General features: G+C 37.1%; 1 protein-coding gene and 1 long non-coding RNA gene across 6 annotated transcripts in view; both read left to right on the forward strand.

The window, feature by feature from the left end:
• LOC123866471 (zinc finger protein ush) overlaps window positions 1–25,910 on the forward strand; it is a 240,163-nt gene that overhangs the window by 127,950 nt on the left and 86,303 nt on the right. The window lies entirely within an intron of this gene.
• On the forward strand, window positions 2,927–13,223 carry LOC123866671. The gene is made up of 3 exons (XR_006796239.1): window positions 2,927–3,029; window positions 5,671–5,673; window positions 13,209–13,223. It is a non-coding gene; the product is annotated as an uncharacterized LOC123866671 (long non-coding RNA).

Genomic DNA, 25,910 nt, shown 5'->3' on the forward strand with positions numbered 1-25,910 from the left:
GATCATAGTGTAGGTAAAGCTGCGTCCACACCACACGAAATTTCCTTTTTTTTATAAGGGCGCTTTTTTATAATTTTTTTTTATTTGCGCTTGACTGCAGTCATACCAAACAGATGATGCAGCTTAAGGTGGTGTCTGGCCAGAAGGTACCTATTCACTTTTCTTTTGAAGATAGCTAGCGGGAAAAATGGAAGCCGAAAGGGCACTCCATATTCTAGTGAGTATTAGAAACGAGGAAGCAAATCGCTTCGTATGAGAGTCCGTGGGAGTTCAACATTGTAGAGGTGCAGACTGCAGACCTTGGCGATAGTAAGCCTAACCTAACAAAAAAAACCGAATTCAATAGAGCCTCAATAGCTCAACCGGTAAAGGAGTGGACTGAAAACCGAAAAATCGACGGTTCAAACCCCGCCCTTTGCTCTATTGTCGTACCTACTCCTAGCACAAGCCTGACGCTTAGTTGGAGAGGAAAGGGGATTATTAGTCATTTAACGTGGCTAATATTCTTTAAAAAAAAAAATCGACAAACACTAAAAAGTAAAATATTTTTTTTGTGTCTACTCGTGTAATGCATGTATGAAGTCGAGCGAGCATATAAGAAACTAGAAATCGAAGCGTGGAGCTCGCTTTTTTTTTACTTTTTAGTGTTTGTGGTTATTGAAGTCCCTCCTCCTCCTTTTTGAATTGGTTTAAAAATAAATAAGCGTTCCGCAACGATCATAAATTCATATATTCATTCGATTTTCGATCATAAGCGCAAAGCAAGTTGCTTAAGAATAAGAAGTATTACAAGATCATTTCCATCTGTTCTCGCCGGGAATCAAACCCAACTCTTTATCTAACAACAGCGTTAACATTGCGTAAACGGCGTCATAAACGATTCCGATTTTTTTGGCTCAATTAATAAATCAAAGGAAGACTCGAATCTCATTGGAAGTCTAGATAGTTATCACGATTTATCTCGTCTTCATGTAAATCCGAGAGCCGATAGAGATCTCAATGGCTTCTGCTAGGAGATTTGTATAATAGCACCAAATAAAGTCTATATAATGGCGAAGATAATAAAATATATTATTAGTGATAGATTGGACAAAATTATCATCTACTAGCTGCTACCCGCGACTTCGTTCGCGTGGATGTAGGTTTTTAAAATTCCCGTGGGAACTCTTTGATTTTCCGAGATAAAAAGTAGCCTATGTGCTAATCCAGGGTATAATCTATCTCCATTCTAAATTTCAGCCCAATCAGTCCAGTAGTTTTTGTGTGAAGGAGTAACAAACATACACACACACACACACACACACACACACACACACACGCACACACATACAAACTTTCTCCTTTACACGAATAAGTTAAGTGCATGGTTCAGAATAGTAGTTTTTTGAACTAATAGTCGTTAGGGTCTTAAGGTGCTGGAATGACGTTCTTCCACCAGAAAGCGCAGCTTTGGACCTCCCCACTAGGACCTAAGTGGACTGACGAGTGACGACATCAAACGTATCGCAGGTAGCCGCTTGATGAAGGCGGTCGTAAGATTGTGGAGTGTGAGAGACTTGTCTTAACAGTGAACGTCTATGAGTAAATGACGAATCGGTTAGATTTTGGATGTGTTTTGCTCTCATACAAATTTTTGGCCTCACTTTTCTAAAATATCTGTACTATTTTGTCATTTTGATTTTCCATCATAAACTGATTAGAATTCGGCATTTTTAACCCCCGACCCAAAAGGAGGGGTGTTATATGTTTGACGTTTGTATCTGTGTATCTGTCTGTGGCATCGTAGCTCCTAAACAATTTTTTTTGTTCTGAAGGTGGCTTGATCGAGAGTGTTCTTAGCTATAATCGAAGAAAATCGGTTCAGCCGTTTGAAAGTTATCAGCTCTTTTCTAGTTTTCTTATAGAGGTCTGTGGGTCGGGGGTTTTTAAATTTTGAGTTATTAGGTGTGTTTTGGGTACATGTGGCTACTCAGTTAAACTGAAAAATGACTTAGTTAGAATTCTTAATCTAAATATAATAATCTGAGGTGATACCTAGTACATTTTTCTTCACGGAAAACATACCGTTATTTTATTTAAGTTTTAAATATTATTATATAAAATTAAAATAGCAATTGTTTATTTAAGTGTATGCTAATTGTTTTATTATGCATCAAATAATTAATATTATTCTTATTGTAGGTAATTTTGCATAGCGCATTTCCTACTTCGAGGAAGCAGATTAAAATGTTGCTCAATCAAATAGTAACCTGTTGCGAGAGTAAAATAATGTAGAGAGTGGAAATATAATGATTGCTTGAACTGTGGGCGTAGTCACTATGCGATACGATAGCTATGGGGTTTAGGCTAGTACACACATATTGCAATAGAGTCTGGGCCTCTTAGAACAAATCTTGTGATGTAATTTTGCTATTTCGCAAATCGTTTATTTTGTTGAATTTATAGTAACCAAGTTAAAAGAATCTATTTTGCGGACAGCGTTAAAAGAGTGCGTGTGACTGTTGTTTGATAATACTAGCTTATGCCCGCGACTTCCCCGTAGAATTTTCAAAAATCCTTTTTTAGCAGATGTGTACGTCATGAAAGATGTCTGCATGTTAAACAGCCCGATCGGTTCAGTAGTTTGAGCTGTGCGTTGGTAGATCAGTCAGTCAGTCACTTTCTTTTATATTAACTGATAATAATTTTTTTAACGAATATCAGCCGTGATAATCATGACTAATGCTCCCCATTCCCCTCCAATTAAGCGTAAAAGCTTGTGCCAGGAGTGGGAATAGTGCAACGGGTGTGGTTTGAACCGCCGACCTTTCGGAATTCAGTCCACTCCTCAACCGTTGAACTATCGAGGCTTTAACTTAATCTCGTATTTTATGACATTTTCAGTATTCTATCTTTAGCTAAAACGACGGTAAATTCAATCATTTCGGCACTGGCAGTAAGTAAACCGTGGCCTAGTGGTCAAAGGTGCTTAGGAGGCGATACCCAGGGGAGACGCAGGTTCTAATCCTGCCGTTTCCGCAATTTTTGATGTCCTCATAAAATTTTACTAGTTACTTTTTGCATGGATATTAGGTATACAAATAACTGAAGATTGACATACATTTTATCCCAGAAAATCAAAGTATTCAACGGGATTTTCGAAAAGCTTAATCCACGCGGACGAAGTCGCGGGCATCAGCTAGTTATAAATAATTTTCCAATTTGAATAAGTGACTTTGACTTTGACTTTCATAGTGCGTGCAGTGTAGGCTAGTCCTAGTACAGATCAGGCGTTAACAAGCGAGCGTGGTGCAGACAAGCGCGTTGTCGCGATGCCATCTCCGCCAATTTGTACGTGTGTCCGCGGGATTTATGGGCCACGCGGGCATCGTGCATAGGTGGCCTTAGCGAGCCTTACTGGTAGGTATGTGTGCTAGACTCTGGACTCAAGATGATTCAATGACTTTTTCAATAATATAAAGAAACTTGCTGGCATATTATCTTAATGGGGGTTTCAAAGAAAATAATCCGGGTGCCATTTTTTTTTTTTAATTTATAGAATAACGCTTGACTGCAATCACACCCGCTAGCAAGTGATGATGCAGCCTAACATGGAACGCATTTGCCTAGAAGTTACCTAAGTCCTTCTCCGGGATGTATCCCATGTCTGTACCAAATTCCGCGATTGGGCCATGAAAACGTAGCAGACAGACAGACAGACACACTTTCGCATTTATAATATTAGTATGGATTATAGAAAGCATACCAAGGTACTTCGTCGACTGGTTCCATTCAAAGTAAGAAACAGTCTTATTACAAAAAAAAAACAAGAAGTATTTTCACCTGACGTGATAAAACAAAACTGGCAAAACATCAATTTAATCATCATAAAACTTGTTATTTTTTTTTCAGGCAAGACCGTTAATGTTTGAAACATTGAACTAATATAAATACATAACTTTCAATTAAACAAATACCATTAAACGGTTTCCTTTTCCGTTTGTAAGGCGTGAGAAATGCAATAGCAAGGGTACTTTCTCACGTTTTACTAATACCACTACCGACATAAATACAATGTTATTATTTATGTAAAAAAAGATACTTACAGAGCTTTCAATTTTTAGGGTTCCGCACCTCAAAAGGAAAAACGGAACCCTTATACGATCACTTTGTTGTCTGTCTGTCTGTCCGTACGTCCGTCGTGTCTGTCAAAAAACCTAAAGGGTACTTCCCGTTGTCCTAGAATCATGCAATTTGGCAGGTAGGTAGGTCTTATAGCACAAGTACAGGAATAAATCCGAAAACCGTGAATTTGTGGTTATATCATCCAAAAAAAAATTAAAAATGTGTTTAAATTTTCAAAGTAAGATAACTAACTATACCAAGTGGGGTATCATATGATAGGGAATTCCTGTACATTCTAAAACAGATTTTTATTTATTTTCATGCAAAATAATTTTTGATTTATCGAACAGAATGTCAAAAAATACCCGAGTACGAAACCATTGATGCGCGAGTCCGACTCGAACTTGGCCGGTTTTCAGTTTTTCAGAAGTAAAATTAGTTCAGAAGCTAAATACTTGGACTTAGATTTACTTATAGAGCGTAATTAGATTTGTATTAAAAGGTTAGAGCCCGTGTAACTATAAAAGTACAACTGCCTATTTTAAACGTTATCAAAGCATTTAAACAATATGTTTTACTAGCTGAAGCTCGTGACATTTTCCGCTTGGATTTACTTATGTTTTTGAAAATCCCGTTGATACCTACTCTTTGATTTTCCGGGATAAAAAATAGCTTATATCACTCTCCAGGTCTTTAACCAAACCCATGCAAAAATCACATCGGACCGTTTGCTCCGTTGCGAAGAGATTGAAGGAAAACTAATAAACTTATAAATCAACAAACAAACACATCTTCGCATTCATAATATGGGTAATGATACGAAAGAAGTCAAATAGTATTTCCAACAAGTGTAAATTAAAAAAAATTAACACCCCCGACAAGTGAAGGTTACAGTAACTAGAAAAGAGCTGATAACTTTCAAACGGCTGAACCGATTTTCTTGGATTGTAGCTAAGAACACTCTCGATCAAGCCACCTTTCAAACAAACTAAATTAAAATCGGTTCATTAGTTTAGGAGTTACGATGCCATAGACAGATACATACGTCAAACTTATAACACCCCTCTTTTTGGATAGGGGGTTAAAAACTCAAAATCGTCCCATGACGTACAAATTGCAATCTCCCGGAACATAAACTACAAAAAAAATAAACAAAAACAATTGCGTTAGGAAAATAATAAATTTATCACTCGCCGGGCAATATGTTTCCTTTTAAAATATGAGCACAGATTAGAAATCCACCATTCCTCATTCGCCAATTAAATCCGCGGGGAAACAAGAGCTAGCCTCACGCTTACAAATATAAACCTAAAGGGAATCTTTACTTTTCAACACTTCGATACTGCACGCTTGACTTGTGGCCTAGGGATGTGCCTACACTATATCGATAATGTCACTTTAATGTAGCGACAAGAACAAGTAGCGCATATTCATTGCATACGTAAATTTTACTTATTCGGTATATTTAAAATGGCTTATAATGAATAATTTCACTTGCTTTAACGGGCAAAGAATACATCGTGAAGAAACCTGCATGCCTAAAAGTTCTCTATAATGTTCTCAAAGATGGTGATGTCTGCCAATCTGCACATAGCCAGCGTGGTGGACTACGCCCCATTCCATTTCGAGCCTGTACTTGATAGTAAGCCGGCAATGGGTTGATGATGATAAAGAGTGACTAGGACATTTTGGTTGGCGATTTTATCCCTAAAACAATTTTCAAATATGAGTAGAGTCCATTATATTATTCTTATCAAACATACTGTCAAATTAAAGCATTTTGTAGCTAAAAAAAAATAATGAAGTCGCAATTCGATGTCAAAGAAAGCTTAACAAGTGCACGTCACTAAAGCAAAACTATCATCAGTCCCGATCGCGAATATCATTATTGTATCCCACTGGAGAAGAGATAAGAGCTTAAAATGTAAATGAGACGTGCGAAAAAGTATGCGATTATCTCACTATTAGGTATAAATTAAGGGACTTGGGAATGAATGCGGGACAATTATATTGTCACGAAGGTGGGTTCTGTCGCACCTGCGCGGGGGCAATCGGTAGACCGATCTGCGCGCGCGCACGCCACCTCAACAGGGCTGCCTTTTATAGCCATCGATATTCCGTTAATCGCTCTTCCAATTTGAATATCGATTTATTATACATCGGTATATAATTATTATTAAACGACAGCAAATGAAGCGCGATTCTAAATTTAATTTTGATGTCGTTTAAAATATATCTCTTGTATCTTTTAGGCCCCCTTGCACAATGTACAAAGATGTTTAAACTGATTTAGTTTTTTTTAAAAATAATGACACTATTTTGACAAACGCCTGCTCTTGTGAAAAAGTGACAGCACTAAAAACATAACTAAATCACTTTGATGACCTTGTGCAAGTGATTTTCAATGTCTTGTGAGTTGTATTTGTAAATGCACTCAGCAGCATACTTATGTTCCAGTTATGGGCAGTAGTTTTTCTCGAATAGGAATATGTTACCAATATAGTTATTTATTTAAGAACTCCTTAACTCCTTTTAACTTTTCTTTAATCACATATTTTTTCAAACTTACATTTTTATTTTTTATCGATATGACATAATAATCTATTGCGACGCGTGCAACACTATATTTTAAAAAGTATCGACTTAGCGCTTCCCTATTCCCTTGCAATCGATACGGGCCGGCCACGGACGAACATACTCACATTTTATTGTGTGCCAATTAAAATATTCCTTCCTCGCCGATAGCGCGAATAACTTCCAACAACTAAACTTGCTTCGTATGATTTAGTTGTTGCAACTATATCGTGAACGCTGCTTTTCGAAACGACTTATTGTGGGATTAATAAAGCCAGCCTAGGATCCTTAGGATCTCACGCTGCTTCCGGTGGGGTATGTGGGACTCGCTGGCAACCAGAATACCCACTAAAACCCAGCGGGGCCGTCTGCTTCCGGGAGGGATGCGTAAAAGCATTTCCCAGCGATAAAAAAAAAAAAGGATCCTTAGGATCTATCGGATCCTTTTTTATATGACTGCTCAAAAATGAATGTACCTAATGTTTTCAGGGTTTGTATGTGAGTTTCTTTATCACACTAATATTATAAAAAAAATATTTCGACGAATTGAGAACCTAATCCGTTTTTAAGTCGTGCTCGCCTGTGTGTGCGTGCGTGCGTGTGCGTGTGTGTGTGTGTGTGTGTGTGTGTGTCTTACCACCATAGCTTCTGGGGTATAATAATGTATGAGGTATCGTTAGAATCCTTACATCATCCGGATTCTCGAGTCTCTACAAAAAAATTCAACATGGCAGTGCAGTTGCCTTTTTATTTTTTAATTATTTATAGTTTTAATACACTCATATTTGCTACTAAAACTTCTTTCTTAGAAATCTAGTTATTTTAAATTGAATTTTTTGCAAAAAAAAAAACAGATCTCGTCAAAATTATTATCTTTATGACCCATTTTGATTTAATCTTAGATCTTTGATATTTGAAGAAGAATGAAAGATCACATAGTTAAGTTAATAAACATATCAATAAATTATTTTAATGTTTTTAATATCATTAAAATCTATATAAATTCAAGAAGATAAAGATCTCGAGAACACTAGTATGCATTATTGGCATTATTATAGACACTTTCGTTTTATTTATTGCAAATAATGTTTGGAGATCTTGGATTTAATGGTTTTATTATGCTGACTTATATTTTTCATTTTCAAAAAATAAACGATCTTATGCAATTTTGTGGCGTGAAATATTAAGACTAATTTTAATTACAAAATTATGCATTTGTATTTAAGTATATATTTGGTAAATATTTTTACCTACCTGTATTTTCATTTTTCAATATTTTTTTGTAACTACATGTTTAATCGTAGAACATATTTTTTTTAAATCTTGTATGTCACTTTGTTTCTTCATTAAGGATCGTTTTTCAATTGCCAAATAAATTAACAGAAGTTAGGATTTAGGTTTTAAAAAATCCAATGGGAACAATTTTCCGGAACCAAAAGTAGCCTATGTTCTTCCCTGGGATGCAAGTGTCAAAATCGGTTAATAAACGGATGGGCCGTAGAAAGCTAGTTGACAGACCGACAGGCATATAGGTACACTTTCGTATTTATAATGTTAATTGTTTTTTGTAGACATAAACATAAGAGTTTTTTTTAATAAGATAAACTTAAATCTAAATTAAAACTAAAAAAATTAATAATCAAACAAATCTAAAACCTCATCGAGACCACCGCATGCGAGGCATTGTACCCAGATGCTGGCAAACCAAACAATTCAAAATTTAAAAAACCCCCGACACAAACACCTTTGTAAGAAAACTAGAAAAGAGCTGATAACTTTCAAACGGCTGAACCCATTTTCTTCGATTATAGCTAAGAAAACTCTCGATCAAGCTCCTTTCAAATAAAAAAAAAACTAAATTAAAATCGGTTCATTAGTTTAGGAGCTACGATGCCACAGACAGATACACAGATACACACGTCAAACTCCTCTCCAACCCCTCTTTTTGGGTCGGATGTTAAATAGTATATATAAGTATGGTAGTCTGATTTTCAGTTAAATTCGAAATTACAAAAATATTTTCTAATGCCTCTCCGGTCGTCATTTCACGGCGGCGCACCACTAATGACTGCGCGATAAGCGATAGCGCGCGATAACGAGCGATAATGACTGATAACGTTCCACTGGCGCGCTGCTGTAGCGATAATAATAGAGTTTGTTATTTTCTATTCCAGGGCGATGTACTTTCGAAAAACATTCAACAAAAATTGTGATAAAATAAATTAGCGTATGAAATATGCAAAGCCCGAAGGTAGAGTTTGACTGCCAGATCGTTTGAGCGTTCCTACTCTGACTTAAGTTTCATTCAGATTAAAACGAGACAGATTTATGCCAATGATATAAACGCTCTTCCGAGAGGGGTCTCTCCGTCACTCGCTCTATACAAACGTAGTTCGTCTCTCATTGGAATACTAACCAATCATACTCAATGGAATTTTGTAGAAACGTTCCGGGAACTAATATCTATGCCTGTGGTTTTCCAGATATCCGTTAAAATATTCGGTTTCAAAGTTACGCGGTCTTAAAAATTCACATACAAATCTTTGAGCCCCTGTAATTTTAAAACCACATATTTGTAGAAAAATCTAAAACACCACAGGCACCGATATTAGTTTCTAGAATATGTCTACAAAATTTCATGGACTTTGGTTGCTTAATATTCAAATGAAATTGGGACTACGATTGTATGGAGTAAGTGACGGAGAAAGCCCTGTTAACAGTGACGTACCTAAGTCTGAGCAAAGTCTATAGATCACAACCTAAACGTCGGGGAATGCACGACGTGATTTCTAATATCATCCTGAAGAAAATATTAAAACAAAATTATTAAAAACTTTATCTCCCAAAGCCACCGATCCAAACTTCCTGTGTTGGGGACAATACGAGTTGTGTGTGCCCGTAAGTGGTGTGTCACACTGAATAAGACTATACTATTGTATTTTTAAGTGTTTTGTGAACATGCTGTGGGCGTACCTTATAATAATAAATAAATAAATAAATAAATACGCAGAGAAACTTTCAGCTTTTATAAAATAACGAAAGATATACGAAATCACTACATGTTTTGCTCAAGCTGTGTTTTTTATAAACTACTGTATAATTTGAATAAAGTTTCCACAAACCGCTACGATAGGAAGACGCAAACGTGCTCAAACATTCAAATATCGGCATTTTTAACTCAAAAAGGACGACACGTATACCGTCCCGTTAGAGATCAGGAATCGATACGATCAATCAATTACCTAGTCATATCACGAGGCCTGGCCTTTTGCAATACATTTCTGCAACACTTAATTAAATTCCAAAATAAATTAGACTCTAATTTTAGAACTGTAGGGTCCAAATTTCGGTGCGTCATATTCAAAGTGCATTCGATATGAAGGTTTATTAGAATAAAATTTTCCATGCACATTCTCCGAAAATTGGACATTGTAATTTTTGTCTTGTTGTGTAGATGTAGAGTTTAGTTTGCATTGTCATTTGTTTTGTTACGAGTGTGTGTATTGCGTACACGCAGATAGCCATGCAGGGGTGGCTAGACGTTCTATAGACTATGGTCTGGTTAAGTAATATCCACACTTGAGACTATTTGTTTTAAAAAAATTAATCGCCTTACCGGCATTGAATTGCTTTTGGTCACAATACAATAAAAATAACTCCATGTCCATTTAATCCAACAATGGAAGAATTTAATCATAGAAACAGTCGTTTAATCTTAAAAGGAGAAACAGGCTAGCTATTAACATCAAAATTCTTTCAGCCTAAACTGCTAGGTCTAGAAACTCGAGATTTTGCACCTAGGTTATAGCTATGACGTCAGATTCCCACAACCAGAAAGAATTTTCAGGGATTCAATCCGAGCGTTGCAGGGGAGGGTCAAATAAATAAAATTTAATGATATTTATTTTCTGAATATAAGTCTTGCAATAGTTTCGCGTCCTGTATTTTCTAAAGTAAAATTCTTTAATGATAACAAAAATTACTCTTGATGAGATAATTAATGGAATCACTAAAATAGAAAATGTATAATATACAAATAGCTAGTCTGTATAGTGTATGTAAGGGGTAATCTCTTTATTTTGAAAATTATTTCACTGACAGATGGCTACATTATCCCCGAGTACTACAGGCTATAAATTATATCACGCAGACGAAGTCACGGATAAAAGCTAGTACTAAATATAAGTTGATCAGATAAATTAAAGTATGATGCTTAAAAGACCTAGACAATCTGTCCAAGAATGGTTCTATCGCTTCAATAGTATGTCATCTAGATTTTACGGTTTTTTAACCCCCGACCCAAAAAGAGGGGTGTTATAAGTTTGACGTGTGTATCTGTGTATCTGTCTGTGGCACCGTAGCGCCTAAACGAATGAACCGATTTTAATTTACTTTTTTTGTTTGAAAGGTGGCTTGATCGAGTGTTCTTAGCTATAATCCAAAAAAAATGGTTCAGGCGTTTAAGAGTTATCAGCTCTTTTCTAATTTTCTTGTAGAAAAGCAGGTTAGATAACCGTTAGGTTCATAATATTATGTCAATTGACAAATGTCAAGCTGTTAAGATGGACGTTGCCTTGATATATAATTATTATTTATTTGAAAATGATGTTTTGGAAAACTCAGATACTTTGGATCGTAGGCGCGAAATAATCCAAGAAAATCGGTTCAGCCGTTTGAAAGTTATCAGGTCTTTTCTAGTTACTGTAACCTTCACTTGTCGGGGGTGTTATAAATTTTTAATTTACACTTGTTATACAAAATGTCATATAACATTTTATCAAACTACATGTCGGTTGTCTGTTCTTACCCTAATTCGAACCGGTATCAAGTTTGCAAGTTGATACCTTTTGTGACTTTGGATTGATTTTATCAATCACTTTCGAAAAAGGTAGGCTTGCCTTATTAGAGTTGTTCTTTCTTGATGCATATTCAGTATTAGGTATATTACTACTGCCCTTTTCGGATGAAACATTAAGTTAAGTGGGTAACTGGATGGGTGACGGACCTTTTTTTACATTATATCGTAGTTATCAACGCTGAATAGTTTAAATCAAAGTATGTGATGCCTATGGACTGCGCCTGGTTACTTCCAATAATTGTTCGATTGAGTTGAAACTTGGCATACACGACACGGTTTGGATGACAATAGTAGATTATGGTAGGTTCCACTGATGACGAGTGTTATTAGTTTTTTCTGTGGTACCATTAGGTCCCATCTCTATCATCATAGTCGCTTAATGATACCATTACACTTATGGTATATGGCATACCACTGATATATGTATATGTCATATACCATAACACTGATGGTATATGGCAGGATAGGTCCTTTGCTTCGGCTTTCGTGTTTCGTAATTGGTAGGAAGCACAGATCGCGGAAGAGTAGGTACCTATTCCAAACCTTAGCCATGCGTATGAGGAATGGTGACGCAAAACGTTTCGTGCGTGTACATGGAATATCGACGACACAAGGATAGAATAAAATGCTTAATATATAAGGAAAACACCTCATAAATGTCCACCAAATCTGCAGCCATTCCCTGTATCACAGTATCCATCGTCCCATAACCGGGGCCCGCCATAAGTCTTGCATACATAAGATTTTAATATAGCGATAAGGCGCCACCATCTGAGACGTATGCGGCGTCACGGCCGCGCCAATATCCGATCTTAAATTGAAATATCTGACCTCATCCCTCTGCCAGCTACCCGATACCCGGTATTCCTCTATCGAGCTCCGTACAATCCATATTAAAATAGATATTCGTATACTAAAATACTAGGCTACTTTTATTCGCTACGTAGAATGCTACTTAGATGAAAACTTACTAAACCGGTGAAAGTCTAGTGGATCACTTTTTGCACGTCATTTCTAAAGTTTATTACTGCCTGACTAATATTATCTCTGCATAGAACCGAAAACTACTTATAGGTATCTTACTTTGTCCGCGCGGACTACACAAACCTTTATTTATGAGTTGCAAAAATGGTTTCGGATAGCGGATGTTAACGTTATAATAGTTACCTGCATGCCAAATTTCAGCCCGATCCGTCCAGCTAGGTGATTTAAAATAGGGGTCCGAAATTTCTGCAGTGCACGCGGGCGAAGTCGCGGGACATAAGTTAGTCTTTCATCTATACTTCTATACTAATATTATAAAGAGGAAACCTTTGTATTTTTGTATTTTTGTATGTTTGTATTGAATAGGCTCAAAAACTACTGGACCGATTTCAAAATTTCTTTTACTATTACTTAGAGGGATTCTTCCGAATCCGTATAGGCTATATTTTATCCCGGAAAATAGATAGGATTTTTCGTGGTAGTGAAAATTGTAGAGTAAGGCGTCGAAAAAACTGCCGTACGTTAACGATTCTCGCGAACGCTGCCTAAGCCCTAAATGGTTAGAGATGTATGGTTGACTTCTATAGAAAAGTTGTAGAACTCAATAATGCCTACAAAAAAGTCCGGAATAGTATAAACCAAACATTTATATTTTATCCATTATAACCACTTTTCCATAGAATAAAAGTAATTAAAATTATTAGCCTATGTTTATTGATCATATTATCGTCCAATACTAATCCTTATCCAAATAAACTATTTATTGAGATAGGCTACTTTTTATCCCGGAAAATCAAAGAGTTCCCACGGGATTTCGAAAAACCTAAATCCACGCGGGCGAAGCCGCGAGCATCGGCTAGTATATTATAAAGTTCATATATTAAACAAACTATAAAATTACGACAATCTATTAATAGATAATATCCATCTACCCATAGCATATTCATTGCATACTTAGTTATTAGAATATTATAGAAGCTTGCGTAATTTTTTACACACAAAGGGTTGGATGAGTCAAACGCATCGTGAATCAGCGATGCGCCGATAGCTGTCTTCCTACACAGACGAACGAACCGATAGCAATTGTTTTAAATACTTACAATGCATAGTAACCCAATAAATCATGTGTCGAAATTGATATTAAAGTTCAAGGAGATTGATAACTTTCATCAATAGTGATATATTTCTAGGGTTCCGTACGTCCGAATGAAAAACGGAACCCATATAGGATCACTCATGTGTCTGTCTGTCCGTCCGTCCGTCTGTCACAGCCAATTTGATGCTCTACTAGATGAATTAGGTATACCTACACATGAATTTCTGTGACTCAAACACGTACGTGTAATGTAAGTAAATAAATGAATTTTGAATATGGCGGTCATTTTTGGAGACAAATTAGAAAATTGAAAAAAAATAGTTTAACAGTTACCTAACAATATGAAAATACATATGAAAAAAGGTAAATAAGAAGTCTTAACTTTCATTTTCCTCAGAAAGAACTCCAAATTCTTAAAAAATATCCTGTAAATCAGACAGAAGTTTCGAAATCAAAATGGCAGTCATAAAAGGCAATCAGCGTGGAAATATATTCAATATGGCGACGACGACGTGACATGGTCCCGGCCGCAATTTCCTATTATGTCTGTCACTGTGTCACGCTCCTGGCGGACACTTTTTATTTAGAAATGTTTATCTGCTACATGATGGGATTTTTTTGTAAATATTCAGATTTATGAAAGCTTTTCTTTTAGCAAAAGATTCTGCGTCTTTAGGTGTGAGAAAACAGCATTAATTCCTGCTCGAGCCAATCCTTGCAAGAAAGAAAAATAATTCTCTAATTCACTGGTCTTTTAATTCTATGAAAAGCTTTAGAATAAAAGACTAAAGTTAATCAGTAATCACCCTTGGTAGTACAAGAGTAGAGCCAAACAAAACATCGTGAAGAAACCCGCATCGGCCTTTTCACACCAATTGCGTACACGTGACACGTGCGTAGTGAAGCGCGTAAACCCCTAACGCTTCCAAGCTTTACGCAAGCGGTGTGCTATGTTTCATACAGTTCCATACATTGCAACGCAATGGTACGCGCTACGTCTACGCTTACGCAACGCTTACGCAGCCTGTGTGAACGAACTATAACTGTTCTCCATAATGTTGTCAAAGGTGTATGAAGTCTGATAATATGCACTTGGCCAGCTGGTGGACTAACCCTTCTCATTCTGAGTGAATCATAGTAGAGCCAACGAAAAAATCTTTCCTAATGTTAACCTTACTTATTACTATCCACATCCACACTATTAATGAAATATTATGTATGTATGTCTGTCTGGTACGTTTTCACGGTTCACCCGATGACTGATCTTGACGGAAATGTACAAAAATAGGTTGCATTCCGGAGACGGACATACACGGAAGATACTTTTTGTCCTGGAAAATTGAGAAAAACCTAAAGCTAGTTATTGAAAATAACTAAATCCCTAGTAATATTCGTACTTATTTTAATCTGTCGCTCAAACTTATTCTAAAACAAATAAATATTCCCATCTTATTTCGATTATTGTATTTTCTAAACAACTATCGCGTACATCCGCACCCGATAGGTAAATAAATCCCCCGAAACAATCGGGAACGTGAAATCAATCGGGGATTCAATAAGTAGTAATGTTGTCTCAACTTATTCGAGCATAGAGATTCTGTTTTGAATTTTGTTCAAACGTTGTCTGCTAACTATGGAAGAGGCATTTTCTCTACGTTTTCAATCTTTCGTAAAACGTCCTCTCCATAAATACATGTAGGAATGCTAATTATTTTTTCTTTATTATTTGTGTGTAAAAGTGGATGCAAGTTGCACGGTGATTATTATTATTAATTTACTTCTTTTTTTTAAAGTTTTTTTTAATATTACTATCCTTTGTGTAAATAGGGTACTAATAATGTATTAGAAAATATTTAAATTGTGAGTTAGAATATTATTTCACATAATATAAACAATTTTTTAAACTTTTTTTTAGAATAAAGTACTTGAAAATATTTAAATTGTGAGTTAGAATATTGTTTCGCGTAAATAAACAATTTTATTAACTTTTCTTTAGAATAAAGTATTTTGCCCTTTCGAATACCGCAGTCTATTTGTCAGGAACAACATGGTATATGGGCGAAATATGGTATGGACGAAAAAATGTGCAAATCTACGTATGTATTTGCTTACAATTTGGCAGTTCAATGGAACTAATTGATGTCTTATTTTTAATATGAAAACCTTATGACACATTCAATCCAGAAAATTAATACAGCTTACTTAAACAATCAAAGAATAATTTTACAAAAATAAAACAGTTTCGTTCCACCCTTGTTTATCACCATAGACTATAAAGCAAAGTTTAAAATGGCGAACGGTAAACGACTCACCCGATCTCTTTCAGGAAATTAGCAGAGCTTCCTACGCGGGATTATTGCAAAATAAGATATTGTTTACCCCCATCTATTTCATTCGCTCATTCGTTCACTCGTTCATTTGTTCAGTTTGTCTGAATGATGCGCCTTTGTCTCTGTTCGGATTACTTCGAGCGAAAGTGTTGATACTGAATGTTTTGATTAACACTTCCTGTTTATTTTTAATGGACATATCTCTATAACTGCTTAGAAAATTATGCTTTCGAATATCTTACTCTATAAACAATTAGATAATGCCCGCGACTGCGTCAGTTTTTCCAAAAATCCCGTGGGAACTCTTAATTTTTCCTTAATTCCGGTACTCCTTAATCTTAGAGCCAGTGTCACTTGTGATGGTGTCCTAAGGATTTGAGTGATACCCCATACATCCAAATCTGTTCAGATATTTAGAAGTTATGGTGGGTTAAGGAAACTCACATACTTACATGAACCCTGAAAACACGTTTTTTGGGCAGTCATTGTAAAAATCGGCATTTACTTTTCTTTTATTAAATCAGCTGATTCACGAATGATCTCCCAGAAAAATGCTACCTATCAATCAAGGCAGGCAAAAGTTTCGTAGTTAATTTGTCAGATGTTAATAAAGTGGCTAGAAGACGGTCTTTGTGGAGGATTTATCGCGTGCCTCCACCGGGTGCCGCTTCATTTCCTGCGCTTGCCTCTTGTCGAACTCTTTACCTGGCTCAAGTCACAAGCGACAGCGGGCAATGTATCAAGTGTGACTTTTTGCAAGTAATAAATGAGAAAGAAGACGGTCTTTGTGAGGGATTTATCGCGCGCCTCCACCGGGTGCCGCTCCATTTCCTGAGCTTGCCTCTTCTAGAACGTTTTACCAGCCCCACGTCACAAGCGATAGCGGGAAATGATCGAGTGTGAATTTTTTGCAAGTAATTTGTATAAGAAAGATGTAAATATAATAATAAGATAAAGTAGAAAAAGACGGTCTTTAAAAAGTACCGCTTCAATTTTGCGCTTACCTCTTGTCGAACTCCTTGCCGAGGCCGAATCACAAGCGACAGCGGTAACTACTAGATACGACTTCAACACTTCTTTTGTTTAACGACCACCCTTCGTTCACATTAGGGTTTCTTGTTTTAATTAATTAAATGATCTTGTGCGCATTTTTTTTTAATTAAGTAGTACGGAACCCTCGGTGCGCGAGTCTGACTCGCACTTAGCCGTTTTTTTACATAACAGAATTTTAAGATACCGAATCTTCGACAACTGATCATTAGAATAATAAATAGAGACGTGTTTTTAGCTGATAACGATAAAATATTCGTAAAACTGTTTTCCTTAGACCTAATCTAGATAGATAACAAATGCTTTTAAGGTTTATCTAATTTATAGTAAATAAATTATAATGAGCCAGTTTAGGGGCCATTAAAATTAACGAAATCGCTAAAACCCGATATGGTATTTCAAAGTTGTTGGTAAATTATTATAATTATACGTATTTTATTGATTTCTGTTGCAGGTTGCTATAAGTAAAGCCTACCTATTTGTGAATTTATTCCCTTGTGGGATGGTTTTTTTCAATCGACAGTTACTTATTTTCAACCTAATCCATATCCATTTGCTATAAATATTATTATATTTTGAAAGAGTGTCTGTCTGTTACCTTTTTACGGCTTGTTTAACGGATTTTAAAGTTTGATACAGAAATACCTTGCATCCCAGAGAAAGTATTCCCACGGGGTAAAAATCTTACGCTACGCGGAAGAAGCCGCGAGAATTATCAAGCATATGATAATGCGAAAGTGTGTCTGTATGTCCCGCCTATTACCTTCCCATCATTTTAAAATTTCGTCAAAATTGGTTAAACAGACTCATAGGCTGCTTGCTTAACCAATTTTGACGTATAGTATATTTTATGCTTGCATCTCGGAATATCATAGTGTTTCCATGGAATTTTGAAAACCATGCGGACTAAAGGTCTAAACGCATTTGCGCGACGCAACGCGACGTGGCAGCGCCTTGCTCTACAGCGCAAGCGTTCCGAAGTAGTCATAGAACTATTTGTATGGTAGCTTACGCACTAGCTCCGACTTCCTTCATCCGAGTTTTCTCCGTCATCCGTGAGAATATCTTGGATGTACCTCGGATTCAAATCGGATAATGATGTACATAAATGTAAAAGATATACACTGAATAGGGATTTGGATCAGATATCGGACTAGTGCGTAAGCAATATCTGAGTTCGGTCCGAGTTTTTATTATCCGTATTTTCACGGACACAGATCGGATGAGTGCGTAACCTCTCTAAGGGCCGGGGCGCATATGGCGAAGCGCAGCGCAGAGCATTTTTCACAGTCAAAATACTATCGACATTATTCTCATTGAAATAATATCTAAAATCAATTGTGCATCCGGGCGGATACTTGCGCACACGCAGTCCCGCGCGTGCTCGCGCATTCTCTGGTACGAATTCAAGCAATTAGAAAACTTCACGGGCATGCTCTGCGCTGCGCTCCGCCATTATATGCGCCAGCCCTTAGTCGTCAACTAGGTACTAAAATAAAGCTCACTTCATCCTATAACTTGTCCCGTCTCAGCAATAGCAGAATACGCGAGGATAATCACATTGTTTTGTTTTTGATTCATTGCCGTTTGCTATTCGCAAAGTTTTGTATTTATAATATTTCTTGGTGGAGCTTCGCATCGCTTAAACATTGTATCGTTACCACTATTATGTGGTTGCGACTTCATCGAAAACTATTTTGTAATTTACGCTGTTGAAATAAAATGACATTATATCAAATAATATTAGTTTCTTTCTTTACTTAATTTACAATTTTGCTCAAGTATACACACATAATATAACCACCTTTTTTTCTTTTCAGGTAAGTTATACAAAATTCAGTTGGCAACATACAAATTCCTAGCTACATTGATCTATCACGCATACTTGTCATACGTGTACCTATTGTAAGTTTTGGATACATTTAAAAAATTAAGCACGCTATTCTAGGTACTCCTTATTTAGGTAGGTACTTACTCCTTATTTTCGTGAGGAAAATCCGGCATGAATACCACTGGCCACAGTGTTTATTTTACCTATTTACAGCGAAACACTAGAATTATTACAACAAATATAGGTCCCAGACCAAGTTGTCCGCGAAGTTGTTTAAGCTTAATTATACTATTGAACTACAATACCCATCAGTAACTATTTATTTATCTAGTGCCAAAGAAATCGCCAGTCTTCATAGGTAGTCCAGTCGTAGGCACTTGCAACTTGTCCTCCAATCTGGAGTGCTTCAGCTGATGTCGGTGAACGTGAAGACTTTCACAGGGCGACGGCGAAGGGCACATAACTCGCGTTAACGAGCCGTCGATGTTAACACGTTCCACTCCGCGAGACACGCCCTCCGACGTAAATGCGAGTCAAATAAACAAGACACGTGTTCCGTAATACCCTTTTAGGGCTTGAGCACACTTATTGACTTTATTTTAATTGTTTGAAGACCTGCCTACTAATTTGTTAACTCAGAGTCTAACACTGAATGACAGCCACCGAGCTTTGACTTATATTTTTAATCAATTGAAGGTTTTCTAAGAAAAAAATTTAAAATCTATTAATGTAGCTGCAATGTAGTAATAACCAGTGTCAAATGAACTCTGCAGCTATCAGCAGCTATAATATGTTAAACACTGAAATAGGCAAGCGCTTGACCACAATCACACCTGATGGAAAGTGATGATGAGATCTAAGATGAGACGCGCGTTTACCTAGAAGATTCACTCTTGTTTTTTCAAATTCAAATTATTTTTATTCAATTAGACTTTTACACGTACTTTTGAATCGTCAAGAGCATCTACCACTAGTTCGGAATGCCTTTCCTACCGAGAAGAACCAGCAGAAACTTGTTTTAAAGATACTCGGATTGTAATTGGTAGGAAACACATTTTATTTTGTGCTTTTTTCTACACCGTTTTGTCGTAAGCTCCTCAAATAACGTCTCAATGAATATACGCATATCGTTACGAAATCGTAAAATCCGTACAGCACGCAGAATACGCGCCAGGGCACCTCACTGGCCGGAGCACTCTTCAAGATAAATCAAAAGAACCATTCGAGCTTCGCAAAAAGGCCGTGATGATAGATTAGCCCTCACTCCCCACTCAGCCCTTAGTTCCTTTGTGGACAACAACTGCTCATACACTCCAGCCAACGTGTTAAACGCCAATTCTGCTGATTATATGATTTCAACTTTACAGGGGAATACGACATCTTGGTTTTTTTTAAATTGTTATAACGGCAATACAAATACACACTGAAAATTTCAACTCTCTACCTATTATTACCTGCTGATGCATATACCTGCTGATAGGCAGACGGACGGACGAACGACAGAGGTTTTGCAATAGGGTCCCGTATAGGCACCGTTCGGGTACCTTAGTAACCCTATCAAGGTTTAAGTGCGGAAACCAGCCCAGAGAGAAGAAGAACCCTATCAAGGATCTTTAGCAAGGACCTCTATGTCTACGCACTATCAAACAAAAATTTTTGCGAGCTGCAACTCGTTTTTCTTCACCCAGCCCAAGCCCTTGAAACTAGAAAGCAGAAATTTTGCACATAAGCTCTCTTTATAATGTAGAAGATAAGAAGTAGTAATTGGTTAAAGCATCATTCAAGCATTTATCATTTCATTGATGGAAATTATAGAATTCCCTTCCCTTAGCTGTAATTGTGGAGTAAGCTGCGATCACTTTTCTCGGGCAGATTGTCCACGCTCAGACTCTCAGCTGCCTCTGATCATATCCCACCTCGTTTCTTCCAAGCCACTGAGCCTCTCGAGGACTTGATACGCCACTAGTCGAATAAATCTACGTTTCAGTTCTTCGTAATCTAATTTGTGCTTACTATGTAACATCTCAATTCGCATGCAGGTGCTTTTTTCCAGGATTAACTTATGGTTTATATTTTCGAGTAATAGTAGTTTTTTAGGGTTCCGTACGTCAAAAGGAAAATCCGAATCCTTATAGGATCACTTTGTTGTCAGTCTGTCCGTCTGTTGTGTCTGTCAAGAAACCTATAGGGTACTTCCCGTTGACCTAGAATCATAGCACAAGTACAGGAATAAAACTGAAAACCGCGGATTTGTGGTTACATCATTGAAAAAAAATTAAAATGTGTTTCAATTTTCAAAATAAGATAACTATACCAAGTGGGGTATCATATGAAAGGGCTTTACCTGTACATCCTAAAACAGATTTTATTTTTATTTTTATGTTTAATAGTTTTTGAGGTATCGTGCAAAATGTTGGAAAATATACCCTAGTACGGAACCCTCAGTGCGCGAGTCTGACTCGCACTTGGCCGGTTTTTTGTATGAATAGTTATTCGCACCACCTATTATCATTTGAACTACTAAAGGAACCATCAGATGATAAATTAATATAAATATCTACTTGAATACTTGCTATACCTACTATTTTTTTTTTTTTTTGAATGATTTAAGTATACAAAGAACTGTAAGTAGGTATATTTTTGCCACTCAGTGTGGTATCAATGGCTCGAGAGGTCGCGGCGTGGAAAGGGCGCGCGCGAGATAGGATCGCGAGGAGTGCCTGGGCGCGGACAATCTCTCTTCGCGACCCGATCGAGGCTTATTCGACAATTATTGCGATCCATTCATAAGCCAAGATCGTCTTACTATGTTGCTATGTGCAGTAGTTTGATTTATTAGTAACCCCCGACCCAAAAAGAGGGGTGTTATAAGTTTGACGTGTGTATCTGTCTGTGGTATCGTAGCTCCTAAACGACTGAACCGATTTTAATTTAGTTTTTTTTTTTGTTTGAAAGGTGGCTTGATCGAGAGGGTTCTTAGCTATATTCCAAGAAAACTGTTCAGCCGTTTGAAGGTTATAAGCTCTTTTCTAGTTACTGTAACCTTTAATAGTCGGGGGTGTTATAAATTTTTAATTTACACTTGTAATAATATTAACTTACATCTTACTTACTACAAATATTATAAACGCGAAAATTTGTATGTATGGATGGATATATGGACGTTTGTTACTCTTTTTTATCCCGGAAAATCAATGAGTTCCCACGGGATTATTAAAAACCTATATCCACGGGCATCAGCTAGTATTAAATAAATTCTCGTAGTCGTAAGATGATGATGGCTATCGATTTGATGCACCATTAAAATACTTCTATCAGCCCGTTTGTGCCCACTGCTGGACATAGGTCTTCCCAGGAGCGTTACTATACGATCCTGCGCCTTTCTCGTCTTTCTACTTCTTTCCACCTTCCGTTAGTACCGCTCTACACTCGAGGAGGCTTGGAAGCATACATTTTCGTAGTGTATTTTCGCGTCAGCTTTCGTCGAACATGTCAGTCGCTTCGACCATTACTGACGGAAATCCACTCTATGGTGTGGAGTGTGGATTGTCTATGGTTGTTTCGCACCGTTCAAGGGGTATTCACGTGCTTACCTACTTGCTGTGATTCGCATGCGAGTGAAGAACAGGCATTAGAACTGATCAAAGTATGCGGTAGTCGATATTACCAATCTATCTAGGATACTACCTACGTTTTAAAGGAATTACTGTCAATAATAAATAATGAAAGGGAATTACAGAACACGGAATCCGGTAGATATCGAAAACCGATATATTAACGTCTCTATCGGTTGCCAGATCAGCATAAATATGCAACTAATAAGGAGAATTCCGAGATACAAACGTATACGAATAATTCACTTCGCAACCAAAATAACATTAATTTTACGTAAGAACTCTCGCCTCGATTCCGAACTATCTTCGTTGGATGCTGCAATCTCCGTATTATCTATGCGACTGCAAGGCTACAACCAGTTGACAAAGTGCACTACGTGATATTGCCGCCATTACTCCCGGTGATTCATATCGGCTCCCCAGCCCCCCTGGGCCACCCCCGCCTTGCCTCAGATAACGGTCCGCACGTTGTCCAGATATACCTATTAAGGATGCAACACTGTACGCCGAACACACATAAATAACCCAACTTGTAGACTCCAGTGTTAGCACTCCGTGCGATGAACTGCGCTGCGGATAGCCGACATAAAAAGATTTTAGGCAAAAGAAAAAGTCTATGCCTAGAACATCGCACTGTACTTATACGTGTCTGTGCTTTGAAGTAGGTACAAGAAAATGTATATTAGACTCAAAAGGGCTAGAACCCAGAGCCGTAAAGCCAGTTGAAAAAAAGAAGAAAATGTATGACACACACTACATAGGCAGCAGCGCGATTCCGACGTAAATTCTACAGTAGGTATAGATGCCTTCATTAAAATATTAAAGTCGGGGAGCGTCCATAAAATAGCTTGAAGCAGTCATGACTGGCCGCTTCAAGTTATGAACGACAATACTCCTTTCAATACATACATAAATTAACCACCCCAATATTATGCAGACTCAAATGTTAGCTCTTCTACTACTATGAACGGACGGAACTACGAACGGAAAGTCGACACTGAAAACAACTTTCGCCCCAAAAACAGTAGGGTCGCCTCCGGAAAATCTGCATCAATCAAATGATTGATGCAGATACAATCGAAATTGTTGTGATTGGCTGAACTCATGGGCATTCTTGTTGCAACAATGCATTTTAGCCAATAGTGAGCGAGTGTCAACTGTCAACCAATCAGAATTGATTGCAATTGTCACTTTAGATATAGCTGTCATTTTACCGTAATCGAGCCCTTGTATATCAAACTCAAGGTGGACTTCGTCTGTGAAAGGTGTTAGCTGGCGGGCGTGCTCTGCCTTTTTGGAGTGTTTTTTTTTTTGGTAAAAATGACTGGAAAGCGCTCTAAGGGGGTGCCGTGCGTGTGTCGGCGAGCGCCGGCACAGACGGGGTCCATACTTGTATAGTTTCCCTAACTTGTTACAAATAACTACAAACTTGACATTGGCTAATCTTTGTAAAGCCAGACGAGAGAGAAAAAAAAAAAACAAGGTGACAGGAAGAAAGCGCGAGAAACTAAACTAGCGCAACAGAGCACACGAATGAGTATTGAGTTGGAAGTTGAAACAATCAACGAATTAAAAAAAAGCAAATCGGACGCTTATTGTCCAAGTTGTCTGCTATCACACTGTTCCACCTCCGTTGCTTACAACAGAGACGCCCAATTTGCTCCAGAGAACTTTTATCTTGGCCTTTCTTTTTTCTACACGCCAAACAAAGAGTCGATATGACAGGTTGGTAGCCCGGTATCAGTGGCGGGGCAAGCGAAAAACGAATATCGAGTAATCGAGCAATCGAGTAAAAACAAGACCCAGGCGGGAGCGCCCGCCTGTGACAATTGCATCTGCACTCAAATACCCGCCGCCATGTTGGATTATTGCGACCCTATTTTGATTAAAAGTCTCTTTGGTAAATCGTTTAGCACCCATATTCCTTGTATCCATCCTACGTTGTAAGGTTGTAACATCTGAATACTGAAAAGCATCTTAGAAGTCTATAGAACCATAAGTTTTAGAGAGAGAGCCTGCAAGGGTCAGACCCTCGTTATTCTATAAAAGCTGAAAGTTTCTCTGAGTGTTGTCCCCAACACAGGGAGGAACGATCAGCGGCTATGAAGTTTGGATCATGCTGACTTAAGGATATAACAGGTAACAAAGGTGTAAAAAATCTTACGTCAAACTTTCAGCTTTTATAAAATAACGAAGGTGCCCTCGCGTACTCTCTCTTTATAATAGAGACAGGAAAATGATATAAGTAGTTTGAATAGTACAAAAAATTGTAGAGACGCTCTGTCTCTAAAATGTAGCTAAGTACATATTTCTTAACCAACATTCGTGGTTAAAATATATTAGAAATGCATTACAGAATGAAAAAGAATAAGTAAAAATTTTGTAGGTAACTATCTAAAATATTACAAGTCCTAATTTAAACATGGCCTTCAGAGTTTACCTTAAGAGGGCTCTCTCCGTCACTCGTTTCATACAATCGTAGTTCCAATTTCATTTGGATATTAAGCAACCAAAGTCCATGAAATTTTGCAGACATATTCTAGAAACTAATATCTATGTCTGTGGTTTTCCAGATTTCTGTTAAAATATTCGGTTTCAAAGTTACGCGGCCTTAAAAGTTTTCATACAAATCTTTGAGCCCCTGTAATTTTAAAACTACATATTTTTAGAAAAATCTAAAACACCACAGACACAGATATTAGTTTCTAGAATATTTCTGCAAAATTTCATGGACTTTGGTTGCTTAATATTCAAATGAAATTGGAACTACGATTGTATGAAACGACTGACGGAGAGAGCCCCTGTTAATGGTCTTAATAAATTAATTATCTCAATCGTTACCTTCAAAACATCATCCAAAAAACAAAGTTCAATATCAAAACACGTGTAAAACTGTTCACACTCCATAAGCACGGTGGTATCGCATTGCAAACAAAACATTCTCGGAAGTGCACCGGCCACACAATAGTGTTGTGCTCAAAATATTCTTATTTCAATCGAGAAGGCGAGTATCGAGCTCTGTCGTGCGGAATGTAGATATGACGGACGCTGGTTTGACTCTTGAACGACAAAAATACACTCTTATTTTAAAATATGTGCCAAAAGGAGGTTCCGTGTCTATGTTGAAACATAGACACGGAAATCTGCTTTCCCTGAATTAAAAAAATAGCAGTACAACGTAGTGAATTATCTTTATTGTTAAAAAAAATGTAAGTACATACTCACTTATTTTTATTTAAGAATTATTGAATTTTACAATAAATAAAAATTGTAACTGAGTTTAAAAACAAAAAAATAATACAGTTAAGTAAGTACTTAGGTAAATACTAAATATCTTTTATTACAGTCATAAGAAAAACTGTTAAAACTTGGCGAGTCAATATTTGAATCACGCTTGAGTACCAGACAAGCAATTCGAACTCACGTCAATCAACGCCAACTTTGCCGCTTTAAAAAATGAGAGGAGGAA

This window comes from Maniola jurtina, chromosome 1 (genome assembly GCF_905333055.1).
Source record: "Maniola jurtina chromosome 1, ilManJurt1.1, whole genome shotgun sequence".
NCBI lineage: Eukaryota > Metazoa > Arthropoda > Insecta > Lepidoptera > Nymphalidae > Maniola > Maniola jurtina.